The following is a 17,482-nucleotide window of genomic DNA, read 5'->3' on the forward strand; positions in this document are numbered from 1 at the left end:
AGATTGAAAGGTAACACGTTCTCATGGAAGCCCTCGGAACAACCGGCCTCAGGTCTGGGTTTCATTTGGAGGAACTGTGCGGTGGGAATTTCTCTAATCAAATAAAAGAAAATGAAGAAGAAGAAGAGGAAGGGGGAAAAAAAACTATCGTTCACAAACTTTAATGCTCTTAATTGCATTAATTTGAAAAACACAAAGTCTTTTTGAGTATGGTGTTGGAGCTTGATAGGAGTGTGGAAGCTCAGGGCTGGGCTGGGCCAGAGGCCTGGGCTCTGGCGGCCACCGAGGGTGCTAGGCAAGGCAGTCAGTGTGGCCAGGACTTGAAGGATAATCTGGCAGAGACTCAAATGATAGGTTAGCCTCTGTCCACTCCCCCCCCACTTCACTGCCCCTCCCAGCCCTGGTATTTCCGGGACCTCGTGGTAGCTGAAGAGGCCTGACAGCCCCATCAGGCCACTTGGCCTGGACCTGCTGCTGTCACTCATTCCCAAAGGGGGAGGGCAGACTCTCTGCTCTGTCAGCACCTACAGCCTGGGCCCAGCTGCTCATCTTGAAACATGCTTCACCCTGGATGCCTCCAAAAACCCAGACCTCAGACAGTCCTTCGTAGCCACTCAGCCATGCTAGACTTCTTTGGACCCAGAACTCTGTCTTCACAGAAGATGAGAGAGAAAGAAACAAACCATGGATTAGAGTCTGTCAAGATAGAATGGGAGCACCTGAAGCTTAAGGGAGCACCTGAAGCTTGAGGGAGCACCTGAAGCTTGAGGGAGCACCTGAAGCTTGAGGGAGCACCTGAAGCTTGAGAAGTGGGAGTGGGGGGGGCCATTCTATTCTGAGCCCTACATGCTCTCGTCACACTTCTCACCTGGAGTTTAAAGGGCTGTCCAGTGCCACAGAACTCCCTGAAAGCAGTTATAGAGCCTGTAAGAGGCAGTTGTGAGCTGCCTGACCTGGGTGCTAGACACCGAACAGGTCCTCTGCAAGAACGATACAAACTCTTTTTCCCCTGGTTTCTCTGTGCAGCCCTGGCTGTCCTGGAATTTGTTCTGTAGACCAGGTTGGCCTCTTAACTCAGAGACCTGCCTGGCTCTGCCTCCCGAGTGCTGAGATTAAAGGCATGCAGCACCACGGCCGGCATGATACAGGCTCTTAACTACGGAACCATCTCGCCAGCTCCCCATTCCCCTTGTTCTAAAGGTTGTAGTGAATTCATCTCTTAGTGTCTTTGAGATCCTGTGAGGTCCTTATGTGAACTGACTCCCCTGAGGCTAAGAAACAGCATTATTCCTATGCCCCAGACTACTGAGACCCTGAGTCTCTGGTTGACTTACTCAAGGACACACGGTAGCAGAATCAGGGCTAACATCCCAGAAATGGGCTCCACTGTAGCCTCTGCCATGTGCTGAACTCCGGGCTGATGTCATCAAAATCCAAGCTTCCGGCCACAGGTGGACTCCTTCCCTGGCCCACACTGCCTCCCAAAGACAAGGATTGAAAGCTAGGCGTTTCATATTGTCTCTCTTTGTGAAGAATGCTGTCAGCCATCAGCCAACACCACTTACTCAGAGCTCTGGGCGTGCACTAATGAGGGACACAATCCTTGCCCAGACAGAATGGAGGCCTTTCAGGCGGCCAGATACGCAGCCTTCTAGAGGTAGTGGGGGAGGGGGAGCAAAGTCGCCTCTTGAAGGAGCCATGTGACCCCAAGTAAGTGATAGCTTGCTTGGCCTCAGTTTCCCCACATGTCCAGAAGGGACTGGACGAACAGTGCTTGCTAAGGACTCCCTAGCCTACCATCATAGGATCTATGACTTCCAAAAGTGCCATAGGCAACTCTCTGGGGTTCTGTCAAAGGTGACTTGTCCACCCTTACCCTCCAGCTTGGCTATTCGCCAGAGTTGAGTGTGTAACGCTTAGGAGGGGAGCTCATTCGGGACAAGGAGGGGGCCCTGGGTGAAGATGATTTACAGAAGCACATTGTGTTTGGGTTTGCAGATGTAACAGAGAACCGGGAGTGGCACATGCTCTCCCCGAGTGGGCAGATGTCCTTTTCAAGAACTTCTGGAAGTAGAGTCTGGGCGGGGGGGTGGGGGGGTAGGGAAGTGGGGTGGGGAGCGAGGAATAAAGGCATCTCATGACCCCATCACTCCTATGACCTGGGTTAATGCTCTCATCCAATCTACTGTGGGCAAATATTGCCGCCCCTCGCATACCAGCTCACATCTTTCTGGCTCTTTTCACCACACTCAGCAACCCACAGTGGTGTAACTGAGGTCATGGGATGGGAAGTGGAGGAGATGCTAAGGCAAGCTCAGAGATGCTGCCCCATCCCCGATGCCGCCCGCCTCACCGTCACCAGGAGGAACACAAAGGACGGAACTGGTGGTTGAATTCCAGTACCAAAGACCAGGGAAGGAGACGTCAGACAAGAAGGGTTGTGTGTGCTCAACACCAGACCTCAAACAAAAAAAGGTTGCAAGCTGAATAACCGGTGTGCCTCAGTTTAAGCAAACCCAGTATATCCAAACCTAAAAATAGCTCCTTCTCTTGGAATGCTTTCCCATATGAATTCATTCCCATATGAGAAAAGACTCACTGGCTCTTTTCTTCAAGAAGCCAACTCCATTAGTGCATTAAAATACGATTCAAGTTGCCAAATGTGATTTCATATGCAATTCCCCCTCCCCTCCCCCAACACACTTCTCACTCTTGATCCCTGAGGAATACTACGCCTTGAATAAAGAGAGGTTCGCCTGCAGGGGGGTGGGGGGACTGCTAACCAACATGGCAAACACATGTCCTGGATTTTCTGAGACTGCCTCACTTTCTAATATTAGGTTTCCATTGTCCCATGGGAACTCTTGGATCTATCAGGCCTTGGGGACTGTTGCTTCCGACTGTACAGTGGTCACTGTGGAGAGGACACTGTCCTGTCAGACCCCCTCCCCCTCTCCAGCATTGCAGGGCTGATAGCAAGCCAGGTTAGAGACCTGGGTGACAGTAGAGAGGCTAAAAACAATTCTACAATGGGGGGAGCTGTGCGTGTGTGTTGGGGGGGGGTGTTGGACACAGGGTGCGTCAGCTGAGCAAGGCAGCCCCCCCTCTAGATTCCTGGGATCTATTAGAAGCATGCCATGGGAAGCAGACAGGCTCCTTGCACCGGTCCTCCTCCGGGAGGTGAGTGGGCGGCACTCTGGAAAGTGGCCAGGGAAGAGCAGCTCCATGATTAAAGGGTTGGAGACTGGGACTTTAGAAGCGAGACAAGGATGGCTAGTTATTTATGCATTCATCTCGTGGTTCTTACCTCTCCCCACCCCACCCCACCACCCAGCAGCTCGGGCCCACAGCCCAGCCCTGGACCCCACATGGGGTTCTGGGACAGTGGGAGAAGAGACAGGGACTCCTGGGGCATCAGTCACCCGAGGTGTGCCTGCAGGAGGTTTTACACTCGGGCATCGTGACATTTCCCAGCAGCCCCACGGCTCCGCCTTGCAGGTAGGGACACTGACTTGACATTGTTCGCATGTGGCCAATGGAACAAGAACCTGGGTCATCTGTCTGAGTCCACCCTACCGCATCCAAACAGGATGATGGAGGAAGGCTGGGGCCGGAAGATAAGGATGGAGAAATCCGACAGAGAGCCTCACTCGGTCTCTTTCCCCGGGGCTGTTTATGTGTGAAGCGGTTGTTCTCAAAACAGGGCTAATAGTGGGGCTGGTGCTGTGTATTGAGAATTTATCTATCAGCTGCTACACACACACACACACACACACACACACACACACACACACACACACACACTTATACACTGACAAACACTCATCCATACATACCACACACACCACACACAACATACACAACATACACACTCACACACACCACACATATACACATACACACCACACACACATACACACATACACACATACACTGTGCACACACATACAAACCATATACACGTATACACACATACATACATATATACACACCACAGACATATGTACACATATACACATCACACACACATACACACACCACACACACATGCATGCACACACACCATACACACATACACAACATACAGGCCACACAGATCAGGCGCACATACATACATACACATACATACCACATGAGCGCGCGCGCGCGCACACACACACACACACACACACACACACACACACACACACACACACCATTCTAACACATACAACTCCCCAAGCTATTGTGATCCATTTTACGGATGGGGAAACACACATGCCTAGAGCAAGTATTAGGCTCAGCATTGAAAGAGGCAGAGCCAGGGTCTCCATCAGGATTTGCTGCCTTCAGAGCCCACAAGCCCAGTGTTTGCCCCGTACAGTGCCACACGTGCTTGCCAGAGCCAGTCTTCTGTAGGATGGAATTCTGGGAAGTACCTCTTAGAGTCCAAGAGGTGTAAGTCAGAAGGCTCCTGGCGGGTTAGCGAATTTCCTGTCCCGCATATTAACTCCGTCCCTGCTCTTTCCTTTTTGCACCCCTCCCCCCATTGCCAACCTAGGGCTGATGGAGCTCAGACATCTCTTCTTTTAGCAGCCGTCGTCAATCTAAACACAATGCGTCTCCCTCTACGACCTCTCTGTCTGCCCTTTGTGCCACAGGCTGGACACTGCGCTTCTCCTGCTTATCTAGCTCACCTGTCTGGCGGAGACAGACTGAGTTGTGTTTAAGGATGGGATTCCTGCATGAAGTTTCAGAGCAGGGATTGTAGACCTGGAAGGTTGGATGAGTCACAGGGTAGTGTTTCTGCCGGTGAGTCATGTGACACAGCAGAGAGGCTCACCTACCCAAAGTGCCAGGCCCGGAAGCAATCTCGGCCACACCTCTGTCTCCCATCACCTTCCCTGCCAGTTCTGAGGTCTTCAGCCTCCAGACCTGTGCACCATAACTAACCATCTCACTGCTGCCTAGCTGTGGTCCCGCTATGGTGCTGCAGAAAGAACAGAGGGCCAGGGGGCCTGCAGGCCTGTGGTCTCATGGCCTCTTCATCTGGTGGGGAGTTTAGACCAGCTCTTCTTTCTAGGTCTAGACTGGCTGCTGGCTTTCCCACTGGGCTCAGGAAGGGCCTTTACCGCTAAGAAACAGCCTAGATGGGAACACAGCCAAGCAAAGGGATCATTGTCTACTTAGGCAGTGACTGGTATACTTTAAGCATGAACAGAAGCTGGAAAGATGGCTCAGTGGTTAAGAGGACCAACTGTTCTTCCAGAGGACCCAAGTTCAAATCCCAGTACCCACATGGCAGCTGAGAACTGTCTGTAAATCCAGAATCTGACACCCTCACAGAAACATACATGCAGGCCAACCACCAATGCACATAAAATAAAAGTAAATAATTTTTTTTTTTTAAAAGCAGGAACAGCACACAGGGAGGAACTGGGAGTAACAGAAGCTAGAGTGACAGACAGAGTGACAGAGAACAGACAGCCTGCACGAAGGGGCATGGAAGACCCTTGCCTGAACAAGGATGGAGAAGATGAGTCAGGGTCCCCATGACCGTTTGCATCAAGGCTTGCTGGCATGAAGTCCTTGTCTGAACGGCATTCCTGGTTTCTGATCATGGTGTACCCTGTTACTACTCCTCGGCTTTTGGGGAGAGGTCGCAGCTTTTCTTAGGATTCTCAAGGCAGGGACCATCCAACCCTGGCACGGGTCAGTGAGGAAACGGTTGGCAAAGAGAAACTACAGGGGAGTAAATATTCAACCCCACTGGGGACCAGAAGGGTTAGAAAAGATGAGGATGAGCTGGGTGGTGGTGGCACATGCCTTTAATCCCAGCACTTGGGAGGCAGAGGCAGGTGGATCTCTGTGAGTTCAAGGCCAGCCTGGTCTACAAAGTGAGTTCCAGGCCAACCAGAGCTGTTACACAGAAAAACCCTATCTCAAACAAACAAACAAATAAACAAACAAACCAAAAAGAAAGAAAGAAAAGATAAGGATGGGGAAGAGAAAGGGAGGAGGAAAAGACTGGATGGGAATGTGTCAAAATGCTGGTGCTGGCTGACCCTGGTGGTGAGCTACCTCACACTTCCACAGTGAGGGACACTTCCGCTGCTCCTGAGCACTGGTCTTGCCTTCCTTCCTACAGAAATACCTCTTTGGTAATGCAGACACACAGCAATCGGAACTGGCTAAGACAGAAGCCACCGGTGACCTTGCAGGAGCAGATTGAGCCGAGTTCTTTCGGAAGCCAGATTGCAAGGCATTAAGAAAATGGCAGGGGGTGCAGGGGCAGAAGAGAACGGAACATTGAGAGAGCGCGCTGGCAGGAAATGGAAGGACAGAGATGGCACCTGGAAGGCCACAGGCTGAGCAAAGATCTTTTTTTTTTTGATGGAACACAGGAGAGACTTTTAAAGCGGTACCGTTTCTGAGTATAAGGAACGTCCTCTCCTAAAGGAAGCATGTGCCTTTTCTAGATCGAAGAGAGAGAAAATTTGTTGGAATTTTGAGGACTTTTCTATACTTTGTGGGAAGCACAAGGGAAGGGAAAATGAGAACTAGGATGGTTCTGGAAAGTTGCGTTGTGGATACAGGTTTCTAGTCCAAGGGGAAGGAGCATGCAGAATAGATACTTGAAATAGGAGGTAAGCGGGACTCCTCAAGCAGTGGAGGCAGGAGGATTGCTTGAGCGCAGGAATTGGAGGACAGCCTGTGCGACATAGCATTACTCCAATTTAAGAACCACCAGCAGAGCGGACGATGTCCATGTTCACAGCAGGAGACAAACTTAAGTACAATAAGAGGATGGACTGATAGGCACATAGCACAGCCAGATTATGGGATCCTACTTAGCCATAAGAAGTGAGAAGATTCCAGCACAGTGCTACAACACAGATGCACCTGGAGGGGATTATACCAAGTGAAGGAAGCCAGGCACAAAAAGACACATTTTAGAAGGGGGCATGGCAGGCGTGGTGGCGCATGTCTTTAATCCCAGCACTCGGGAGGCAGAGGCAGGCAGGAGGCGCTGAGAGTTCAAGGTCAGCTTGGTCAACAGAGTGAGTTCCAGGACAGCCAAGGCTACACAGAGAAACCCTGTCTCGAAAAAACAAAACAACAAAACAAAAAACCAAAAAAGAAAAAAAAAGAAAAAAGAAAGAAAGAAAGAAAAGAAGGGGCAGGCCAGAGGGTGGTGTTTAATGGTCACCGAGTTCTGTCTCAGAGCATGAACAGAAGTTCTGCAGGTGGACAATGCTGCTGCCAGCTACGGAACACTGAGAATATGCCTAAAGCCGCTGAGCTGTGCACTGCAAGCCTTGGGTTCCATTTCACAAACAAACAAAAAGCAAACAACAACAACAACAAACCCCCAAACCTGGTTAAAGTGTTTTTTTTTTTTTTAAGGTTTATTTATTATGTACTCAGTGTTCTGTCTGCATGTATGCCAGCCCGCCAGAAGAGGGCATCAGATCTCATTATAGGTGGTTGTGAGCCACCATGTGGTTGCTGGGAATTGAACTTGGGACCTTTGGAAGAGCAGCAAATGCTCTTAGCCTCTGAGCCATCTCTCCAGCCCTAAAGTGGTGGGTTTGTTTGTTTGTTTGTTTTGTTTTGTTTTTTGTTTTTGTGGTTTTTCGAGATAGGGTTTCTCTGTATGTCCTTGGCTGTCCTGGAGATCACTCTGTAGACCAGGCTGGCCTCCAAACTCACAGGGATCTGCCTGTCTCTGCCTCCCAAGTGCTGGGATTAAAGGCGTGAGCCGCCACACCCTGCAGGCCCTCTTTTATTTGCTCTTTGTTTTTGTTTTTCAAGATGAGGTTTCTCTGTGTAGCCTTGGCGGTCCTGGAACTTATTTTGTAGATCAGGCTGGCCTCGGACTCACAGCAATCCACCTGCCTCTGCCTCCTGAATGCTGGGATTAAAGGTGTGCGCCACTTGCTATCTGGCTTGCATCAGGCGGTCTTATAAGCTAGTAGATTTCTGCTCCCCTATAAGGGAGGGGGGAGAGCACAGACTCCTGGAGGGCAGGATACAACCAAGGGTTCATGAGGATGGCTTTGGGCCAATGGGAGAGCAGAGCGCTGTGGGGAATAATGGACAGAGACAGAAGGTTCTGGAAGGGATGGGAGTCTGCTAGGGCACTTCCCCACTGTGGCTGCAGCTTCTAAGAGGCTGCACTCTTCTTCACTCAGTCCTTTGTTCAGTGAGTTTTAGTGGAGCTTTGGTGCCAAAGGGGCCATCAGCAACTTTGTGTGAATTAGGGGATTAGTTCTGCCCACTCCTTCCTGGGCGGGTAAGGCCTCAGGCCTGTAAGGTTCACATCATATCTCTGGGGCGGGGGAGGTGCTGTGGGGGTTATTTCAACTCCTACCTGGCCTCTTGGTGGGGTCTATCTTGTAAGGAATTTTCCGAATGGCTCTGAATCAGCCCTACTGACAGGCACTGTGAGGCAGCCGCTGTCCCCCTCCCCCCACTTCCTCACCCAACATGCAGAAGTTTCCTGAGCTCTAGAATATCTAGTCTGTGGCCTGAGGTAGCCAGTGTTTCCAGTGTTGGGTGAGCAGAGGCATCCCAGTGGGCAGCATGGCCCTACTGTGTATGTCACAGCTCTAACCCCAGGAAGCAGGAGGCCTGAAAACACAGCCGAAGTGACTGGGGTCAGGTCCTGGGCACTGCAAGCCCAGTGGTGAAACAAGAAGTCAAGAGTGTTAGGAGAGATGACCATGTGGCTGTGGTTAGTCTGCACTCCAGGAAGGGAGGGAGACTGGTCTAGCTAAGGCAGCGGCCAGAGGGCAGCGGCTTTGGGTGAGGGCCCTGGGAAGCCATGACTAGTTGGTACCCTGGGCAGGGAAGCCTCTCTGTATGCACTGTGTGCATCCAGACCTTACTAGGTCAAGGCTGACTGTCTCTGGACACCCCTGTGACAAATTCTACAGGCTTTAAAAAGTGTTTTCCTTTGCACAAAATAACTGCGCATTTACGAGGAACAGCGTGATATTTGAGTGCTTGTATCCAGCCTGGAATAGACACACCAGTACGGGTTAACAACCATCACTCCATGTGTCGTTTACCACTTCTCTCTCTCTCCTGGGAACATTAAAAACCCTTTCTACCATCTCCTTCAAAATGTATAGCTATTTGTTGTGGACCATGAGCTTTACAGTTCTAATGAGAAGCTGTCTGTTCTGTCACTGGTTCTGGTACACCCCGCTGACTTGACTGTCAGCACAAAACAATGAGTTCTGGGCTATCCGAGGACTTGACTGATGGTTGGGGTCAGATGGGGGATGGGGTGGTGGGTGGGGTGGGTGGTGGGTGGGGCTCAGATTGAGGAGGGTTCACAATCCAGTTTTAAAAATCACAAGCTCGATTCTCTGGATGAGTCTCCAATGTCTTTATCTGTAAGATGAACTCGATGATGCCACCCCCATAAAGACGGGGAGAGCGGGGAAATGGCACTCAGGGTCGGTACTGTGCACGTCAAGTCACATACTCACAGGTGCCATAGCGGTTGGAATATCACAATTGGCCCATCGCTTAGAGCTGACCAGGACAGAAGACTCTGAAGCTGCTACAGGCTGCTTGTACTGGGAGCTTCTTTCTTCTTGTTTCTCTTAGAGACAGACAGACTGCTTCTGTTGCTTTTGCGGGGACCTCACCGAGCTCTCAAATATCTGATGCTTCCTGTCCATAGGTTTGGGGAAGTGTGATGTTACATCCTAGGGATGCGGCAAAGGAAGGTGATGAGTTAAAGTAGAGCGTGGGGAAAAGAAGACGGCTGTGCATGCAGGAGGTGTGGGTGCAGGAGGTGTGCATGCAGCGTGGAGGGAAGGGGCCCGTACTGAGTGGAGTACAGTGTGGTGTGGACGTGAGGCAGCTATGACGAGGTTGCGCAGAGCGCCAAGGGGTGATGCACCAGTGACTTGAAGCAGAGTGCTGAGGGGACGCAGCAGTGTGAGGGAGAGTTCGGCGTGAGGAGGTGACGAGGTGAAGCCCAGTGCCGCTGCTTTATTAGTGCTGTGATAAGACATCGCAACCAAGCCACTTACAGAAGAAAGAGGTTCCTTGAGGCCATCAGCTTCCGAGGGTGAGTTATGAGCATCACGGAGGGGGTAGGCATGCACGGCCCTGGAGCTTATATCTTGACCCACAAGCATTGAGGCAAGGAAAACTAAACAAGGGTGATGGGAGTCCTTTGCAACCTCGAAGGCAGCCCCCGGTGACACACTTCCTCCAACAAGACCACACCTCTTAATCCTCCCCGAGGAGTTCCACCAACTGAAGGCCAAGAATTCCAACACATGAGTCTATGGGGACCATTCTCATTCAAGCCAACACAATTCTACTCCCTGGCCTCCATAGGCTCGTAGCCATGTCATCATGCAAGGTGCACTTATTCCCACTTCTAAAACCCCCATAGTTGTTCACAGTTTTGACACAGTTTAGAAGTCCAAAGTCCGGGGCCTGGAGAGATGGCTCAGTGGCTAAGGGTGCCACCTGCTCTTCCAAAGGTCCTGAGTTCAATTCCCAGCAACCACATGGTGGCTCACAACCATCTGTAATGTGATCTGATGCCCTCTTCTGGCATGCAGGTGTACGTGCAGGCAGAGCACTGTATACATAATTAATTAATTAATTAATTAATTAATTAATTTTAAAAAAGAAGTCCAAAATCTTATGAGGCTCAAGGCAATCTCTTTACTGTAACTCCTTGTACACTGTGCTGGTTCGACTCTCTGTATGTAGCTCTGCCTGACAGCTATCCCAGGACTCTGGCATCTCCAATGACCTGGGGTCTGCAACACAATCCAGGCTCCACTTCCACAGCTTCTTGCCGCAGGCCTGGCCTCAGCAGCTTCTCTTAGCTGCAGGGTAACATTTCACAACACTTTTACTCCTGTAGACTTCATGGCTCCAAAGCCAACTATGTGGACAACGCTGCCAAGGTTGGTTGTCACATTCGCATACATTGTCCTTGTAGTTGGGTTTTAGGTGTAGAAGATTCCTCAGGCATTGCCTTTTCACAAGTTAGAAGCTTAGCTGGGCGAGGTCTTGACATTAGGGCACCCCTCCCTTTATTCCATTTCAGACCGGGCCTCTCCTTGTCTCTTTCACCACAAGCCTTTGGCTCTAACATTACATTTCCTGGAGCTCCTTTTCCCTTCACACTGTGCTTTCCTCCCCACTTGCTCTGTTGCCCTGTAGACCTGCATAAGAGGTTACTAATAACCATACAGCACAGTCACACTACTAGGCTGACTCGAAACAGTTTTCAATTTACACTCAAGAAAATTCTAGGACAAGGGCAGAAAACAGCCACATATTTTGCCACATTATCATGAGTGTTTTCTAGTGCAGTTGCTAATATTGCTCCCATCTGAAACCTCTTGAGCTGGGCCCCCATAATCCACACTGCTCTCGGCATTACTGTCTTTCAAGCTCCTTCTAAGATGTCCTGCTGAGCCCTGCTTAGAGTGTTCAACCACTTTCCTAGCCCAAAACCTCAGTCTTCTACATCTCTCAAAAACAAACAAACAAACAAACAAACACAATTATGATCAGGTTTGTCCTGGTATTACCCTAGTCCTGGTACCAACTTCCTCTTCCAAGCTACTTTTTGTTATTGTGATAAAACACCACAGCCGCTGGGCATGGTGGCACACCCCTTTAACCCCAGCACTTGGGAGGCAGAGGCAAGCAGATCACTGTGAGTTCGAGGCCAGCCTGGTCTACAAAGTGAGTCTAGGACAGCCAGGACTAGACAGAGAAACCCTGTCTCAAAACAACAACAACAACAACAACAAAAAACAAGACACCACAGCCAAGGCAACTTATAGAAGAAAGAGTTTATTTGGACTTATACTTTCATAGGGCTAAAGCTCATGATCATAAGGGTGGGACAGCCGACAAGGTCGTGGAACACGAGCTGATATCTTGATCCACAAGCATGAGGCAGTGGGAGGTTTTGAAATGTCAGTGATAGACCCCCTCCAACAAGGCCATGCCCTCTAATCCATTCCAGCTACTTTGACCAACAAGGGACCAAGTGTTCAAACATATGAGCCTGTGTGAGCTATTCTTATTCAAACCACCATAGGAGTTGAGGTGCCAGGGACAAGGTGGAGTCCAGTGTGTGGAGGTGAGGGACCAGTGACAAGGTGGAGTCCAGTGTGTGGAGGTGAGGGACCAGTGACAAGGTGTAATATAGTGTGTGGAGGTGAGGGACCAGTGACAAGGTGGAGTCCAGTGTGTGGCGGTGAGGGACCAGTGACAAGGTGGAATACTGTGTGGAGGTGAGGGACCAGTGACAAGGTGGAGTCCGGTGTGTGGAGGTGAGGGACCAGTGACAAGGTGGAGTTCTGTACAGAACAGTGTTCCAGGATGGATCTCAGTGGTTCTAGTAGATTTGGACCTAACATGGTGTGTGTTCTGTAGAGGCGGGACCTCCAGTGACCCACAGTTGCCATATTGATTTTCTGAAACATGGGGTCTGTTGTGTTTTACTCTTCAGACGAGGCTGGAGGAGGAATGTTGGGAATCTGGCTGCATCCACCTCTTCCAGAAACTTCTCACATCCATGGAAAGAGAGATGCTAGCCTGGCGGGAGCCCTTCCCCACCATATGGGGATAGGGATGGGCAGGGGAGGCAGGAGAAGAGCTGGGTGGGCTATGTTGGGCTGGGTTGTGTTGGACTAGCCCAGCCCTGGACGGCCCTGGAGGGACCAACCAGTGGGCGGGAGGATGCTGTTTATTTGACTAGGATGTATATCTAAAGGTCTCTGTTACAATGGGCCCCGAGCAGTCTTTTTTAACAAGCTGCAGCTGTCTCGTTGCTCATTAGCTTTCCTGACATCTCCCCCTGGCTGGTCCTTGGAGGGGAGTGCTGCCCCTAAACTACTTCATTGTGGGTCAGGGCCCTGAAAGCCTGACTTCTTGCTCTTGGTCCCTGAGCCATGGTGATGAATGTGGCTCCTACACCATGCCGACAAAAACTTTCCTGGAACAAATTCCACTCGTTTAGGGCAAACACAAATTACTCTGAAGAAAGTTGAGGTCCTGGCTTCACCTGCCACCAGACTGTCCCTCTGTCTCTGAACACTAGGAAAGGACCCATCAGGGTGCCAGGCAGCCTGAAGCATTCTCAGGATGGGGACAGAGTGGGATCCCTAGGGACAGCAGGGCCTCCATGACTTTGACACTGAGTGGAAAAGAACTAATCGTCTATGAAGGCATGGAAAACAGCTGGCATCATGGGACAGGGAGGCTTCGGCCATGTGGCATCTGTCACTGCCATTTTCTGTGTGAGCATCAAGTCGGGTTCTGCCGCTTCTGGCCTCAGATCTGGTCCTGCACATAATACATCAGTTGTTAGCCCAGTGGTTCTCAATCCTCGATGCAGGAAACTGGCACCTGAAGTGCTGTTGAGAAAAACGGATCCAGTTGAGTTCCCAACACCTCCATTTCATCCCTAAAGCCCTCGAGTGGTTGTAATATGTACCCAGGTCTGGGAGTCACGGGTTTGGGTGGTTCCCAAAGGCTCTCTGACTCTGTGGCTCATTAATCTGCCTTGAAAATGCCTGGGTCCCTAGAAACGCCTCCAGGAAGTGGCTTTGGGTCAATTTTCAGGTTGTGGGCCACTGAAATTTCTATACTAGAAACTCCTTGCTAAGCAGACCCACCTGGCTGCAGCAAACAGAGTCCCTGGTACACAGGGAACAACTTGGTTTGGACAGCAAAACTGGGTTCTGGTATGAGAAAATACTTTTTAAAAAACAACTTTTTTATTGATTCTTCATGAGTTTCACATTCATCTCCTCATCCCCTCATAGCACACACACACACACACACACACACACACACACACACACACACACACAGAGACAAAGTAGAAAACACTGCACCGTGGAAGTTGCAATGTGTCACAGCGTGTCCCTACAGTGTACCCCTCTGTCCACACATCTTCCCATGCAAATGTTTTTTGCAGTGAGTCATTGGTTGGATTCGAAGTCTCTGGTTTCTGTGACACCATCACTATTGTGTTGTTTCGGTTTGGTTTGGTTTGGTTTTTCAAGGCAGGGTTTGTTTCTCTGTATTCTTGGCTGTCCTGGACTCACTTTGTAAACCAGGCTGGCCTGGAACTCACAGTGATCCACCTGCCTCTGTCTCCCGAGTGCTGGGATTAAAGGCGTGTGCTACCAAGCCCTGCAACACCATCACTATCGGACCCTTACTGGGACTCCTCCCAATTGTCCTGTTGCTGCCCTGTGTCATGCAGATCCCGCAGCTTTGTATGAAGAGGACCAGTGCTTTCATTCAGCCCAACAGTTCACAGATGATGACGGCCTTGAGGTGGGCCAACTCAGAGCCATGCCATGGATCTGGGCCGGGGTGGTAGCTGAGCTGGTTAGCTTGCTGGCTCTCCTTTATCTGTACCACCAGGGCAAGCTCTCCAGCACTGCTCTAGCTAGGCCACTCAATGCTGCCATCAGAATGAGGCAGGGTCAGCTCTCCTGCTCTGATATCCTGGAGGCGGGGTGGGCGTGGCTCACCTGAACACCGCCCCCCCTCCAGAGCCAGCTTCACTGTGTTGCCCAGGCCAGGTGCAGGGTCCACTTTCCTGAGTGCTGTAGCCTGTGAGGGGGCGGGGGCAGGGTTCCTCACCCTTTCATGACCTCTAGGCCAGCTCTCCTGACCACCACAGGTGTTGAGGGGTGAGGTGGGTGACAGTATCATCCCTGTGCCTACTGTACCTCATGACAGGGTGCCCAGGGCAGGGCTAGCTCACCCACTGAGAAAGTATTCTTACTGCAGATGGTCAGTAGAGGATGAAATATAAGACAAGACCAGAATTATACTTGCTTGCTGTCTCTCCAATTAGTTTGTAAGCCCTTTATGGGCAGGGACCAGTTTGCTTATTTGTTTTTTTCTGATATACTTCTAACTTACTGATAGTAAGTGCATCTCTCTCCTTCCCTCTCTCTCTCTGTCTCTGTCTGTCTGTCTGTCTGTCTGTCTGTCTGTCTCTCTCTCTCTCTCTCTCTCTCTCTCTCTGTCTCTCTCTCTGTGTGTGTGTGTGTGTATGTATGCTATGAGGGGATGAGGAGATGAGTGTGAAACTCATGAAGAAGCAGTAAAAAGTTTTTATTTTTATTTTTTTTAAACTGTGTGCACGCATAGATGTATAGATTACAGAGTGTTCTACCGTTCTCTATCTTGGGTACTAATCACTTGATTTGGCGGTGGGTCCTCTAGGCCACCATTGCCTCTGTCTCCACAGTGGACAACAGAGGGCAGAGGGTGAGGGAGGCAGTCGAGACCTCAGAGAGCCTGTTAGCCTTGAGATCCTAGGCAGGGCCATTAGTGCAGAGAAAGCACCTGAGGCTGGGCCTGGCCATCGAGTTGTGCACAGGAAAGCCAGATTCCAAGCCCGTTTTATTTTACTGTGCTTTCTCAGCTCTCTGTGGCCCATCACACAGTGGGACTGGAAAGGCTCCATCCTCGAAAGTCTTTTGTGCAAGAAGATCTTTCTTGTTGTTGTCGTCAAAGGAAGACCGTGTTCCATAGGCACCGAGTGGGAGGAATGGGGTTTGGTTCTGGGTGACGTTAGGAGTTGGTTTGCTTAACTTTAGCAAACTTTATTCTTCATCTCTCACCCAGAACTCACCCAGCTGCCCTCCCTCCACTGAGTCCTGACCTGGGCAGACCCTCCTCATGGCCAAGTAAGGCTGAGCATACAGAGGTTGGAGGCAAACTCTTTCCTCCAGGAACTCACAGGATAACACTGTCGGGAAAGGAGCCAAGGACTGTGAGGCCAGCCAAGGGAGCCATGCCCAACCAGGTGGATATAGTGCGGTGGCCCTGGGGGGGGGGGGGGAGAATGACATTTAAGCTTAGTGGGAGTTCCTCAGATTGTCCTGGGCATCCAAGTGCGTCCTTAGATTATCAGAGAATCTGCCCTGCAGACAGGTTTGGGAATCCTTAGTGTGGGAGATGATATGGAGAAAATGCGCTACTAGAAGGGACTGCATGTACAAGGAAAGGAAGTGACCCGAGAGCACACAGGAAACGGCGAAGGGTCAAGTGAGCGTAGAAACCAGCTTATTTGGGGTGGGGGGGGAGAAGAAGATGCAGTGAGATAGGAGGACGGAACTGAAGCGCCCTTTTGTTAGGACAGTCTTAGGTAACTCCTCTGGGAAGCGACTCTCTGTGTCAGCCCTCCTAGTTCACTGCTCGTTTGCCCAAGCTGAAGGGAGATCTGGTGCCGATTACCACGTTTCGGGGCATTAGGCAATGCAACAATAAAATCTGGGTCACTGCAGCACAAAGTCCCCTTTATTTTGACAAGTGTAGTTTTTACTCTGAAGTGTTATCATAAATAATTAAATTAAACCAGTAAATGGCTTGTAGTGCACTTTGCTGAAGTAACAAAGTCTTTGTAACCCCAGACACCGAACCTCTCCTTTGGGGGATTCTTTGCTTAGAAACATTTGGGGATTTTTCAGCACTATTTGGACTAGTCAAGGCAGGAGGTGGGGTAGGAGGTTCATTCCTTTCAGTCTTGCTTTTCTCTCCCACGGGGGTTCCCCTGTTAGGCTCTGCCCCACCCCAAACTGACCTGCAACAGCGGCACTGTCAGGGGCCTCACTCCTCTCTGCATGCTGGCTTTAGTGAATGGGGCCACCAAGTAGGGGGGAACCTATAGACAGGCACTTCTGGTCTTAGGCTGGTAGGGGCCGGCAGGACCGGCAGGCACCCACTCTCACCTGCTCCTTTCATCATTTTATGGCTGAGGAAACTGAGTCCTGGAGAAGTAAAGTGACCTGACCTATTATTGCTTGTTGGCTAACCATTGGGCAAGAGTATCCGATGGCAGGTGGAGAAGACTCCAAGATGCAAAGGGAAAATTCCTATGCCGCTCTGGCTGTCTTGGAACTCACTACGTAGATGAGGCTGGCCTCAAACTTACAGAGATCCGCCTGCCTTTGCCTCTGCCATCAGAGTCCTCAGCCAGACCTCTGTCATGGCACCGGGACAGTTCTTAGATGAAGCAAGTGAGAAGTGATAGGTCTACTGTACAGAAGGGGGCATTGGGGGGGGGGAGGAAGCGGGGAAAGGTGCTGAAGAGAAAACCCAGAGGCAGGATAAGCTGGTCCAAAGCAGAGAGGAGTTCCCAGCTCTCCTCAGCACACCCATTGTCCTAGTCACTCTTGCCCAGCAGGCTTTGATGCTGTCCTCCTGAGCTCCTGCTTCCCTCATCTCTTCAAAGTCCTCAGACTTTTAAGAAGCCTCTCAGGGGAGTCCAGGACAGCTGAGGCTACACAGAGAAACCCTGTCTCGAAAAACAAAACAAAACAAAACAACAATAACAAAAGAGCCTCGAAGGTCTGAAGGGCTCCCCTCTGGGACAACTCAACTCCTAAAGACAGTTCACCCTGTTAGGACTCCATAATCCCAGCTTCTGTAAAGTGTTAAGATCCTGGGTGAGAGATGGCTCAGAGGT

This window comes from Acomys russatus, chromosome 8, assembly GCF_903995435.1.
Source record: "Acomys russatus chromosome 8, mAcoRus1.1, whole genome shotgun sequence".
NCBI lineage: Eukaryota > Metazoa > Chordata > Mammalia > Rodentia > Muridae > Acomys > Acomys russatus.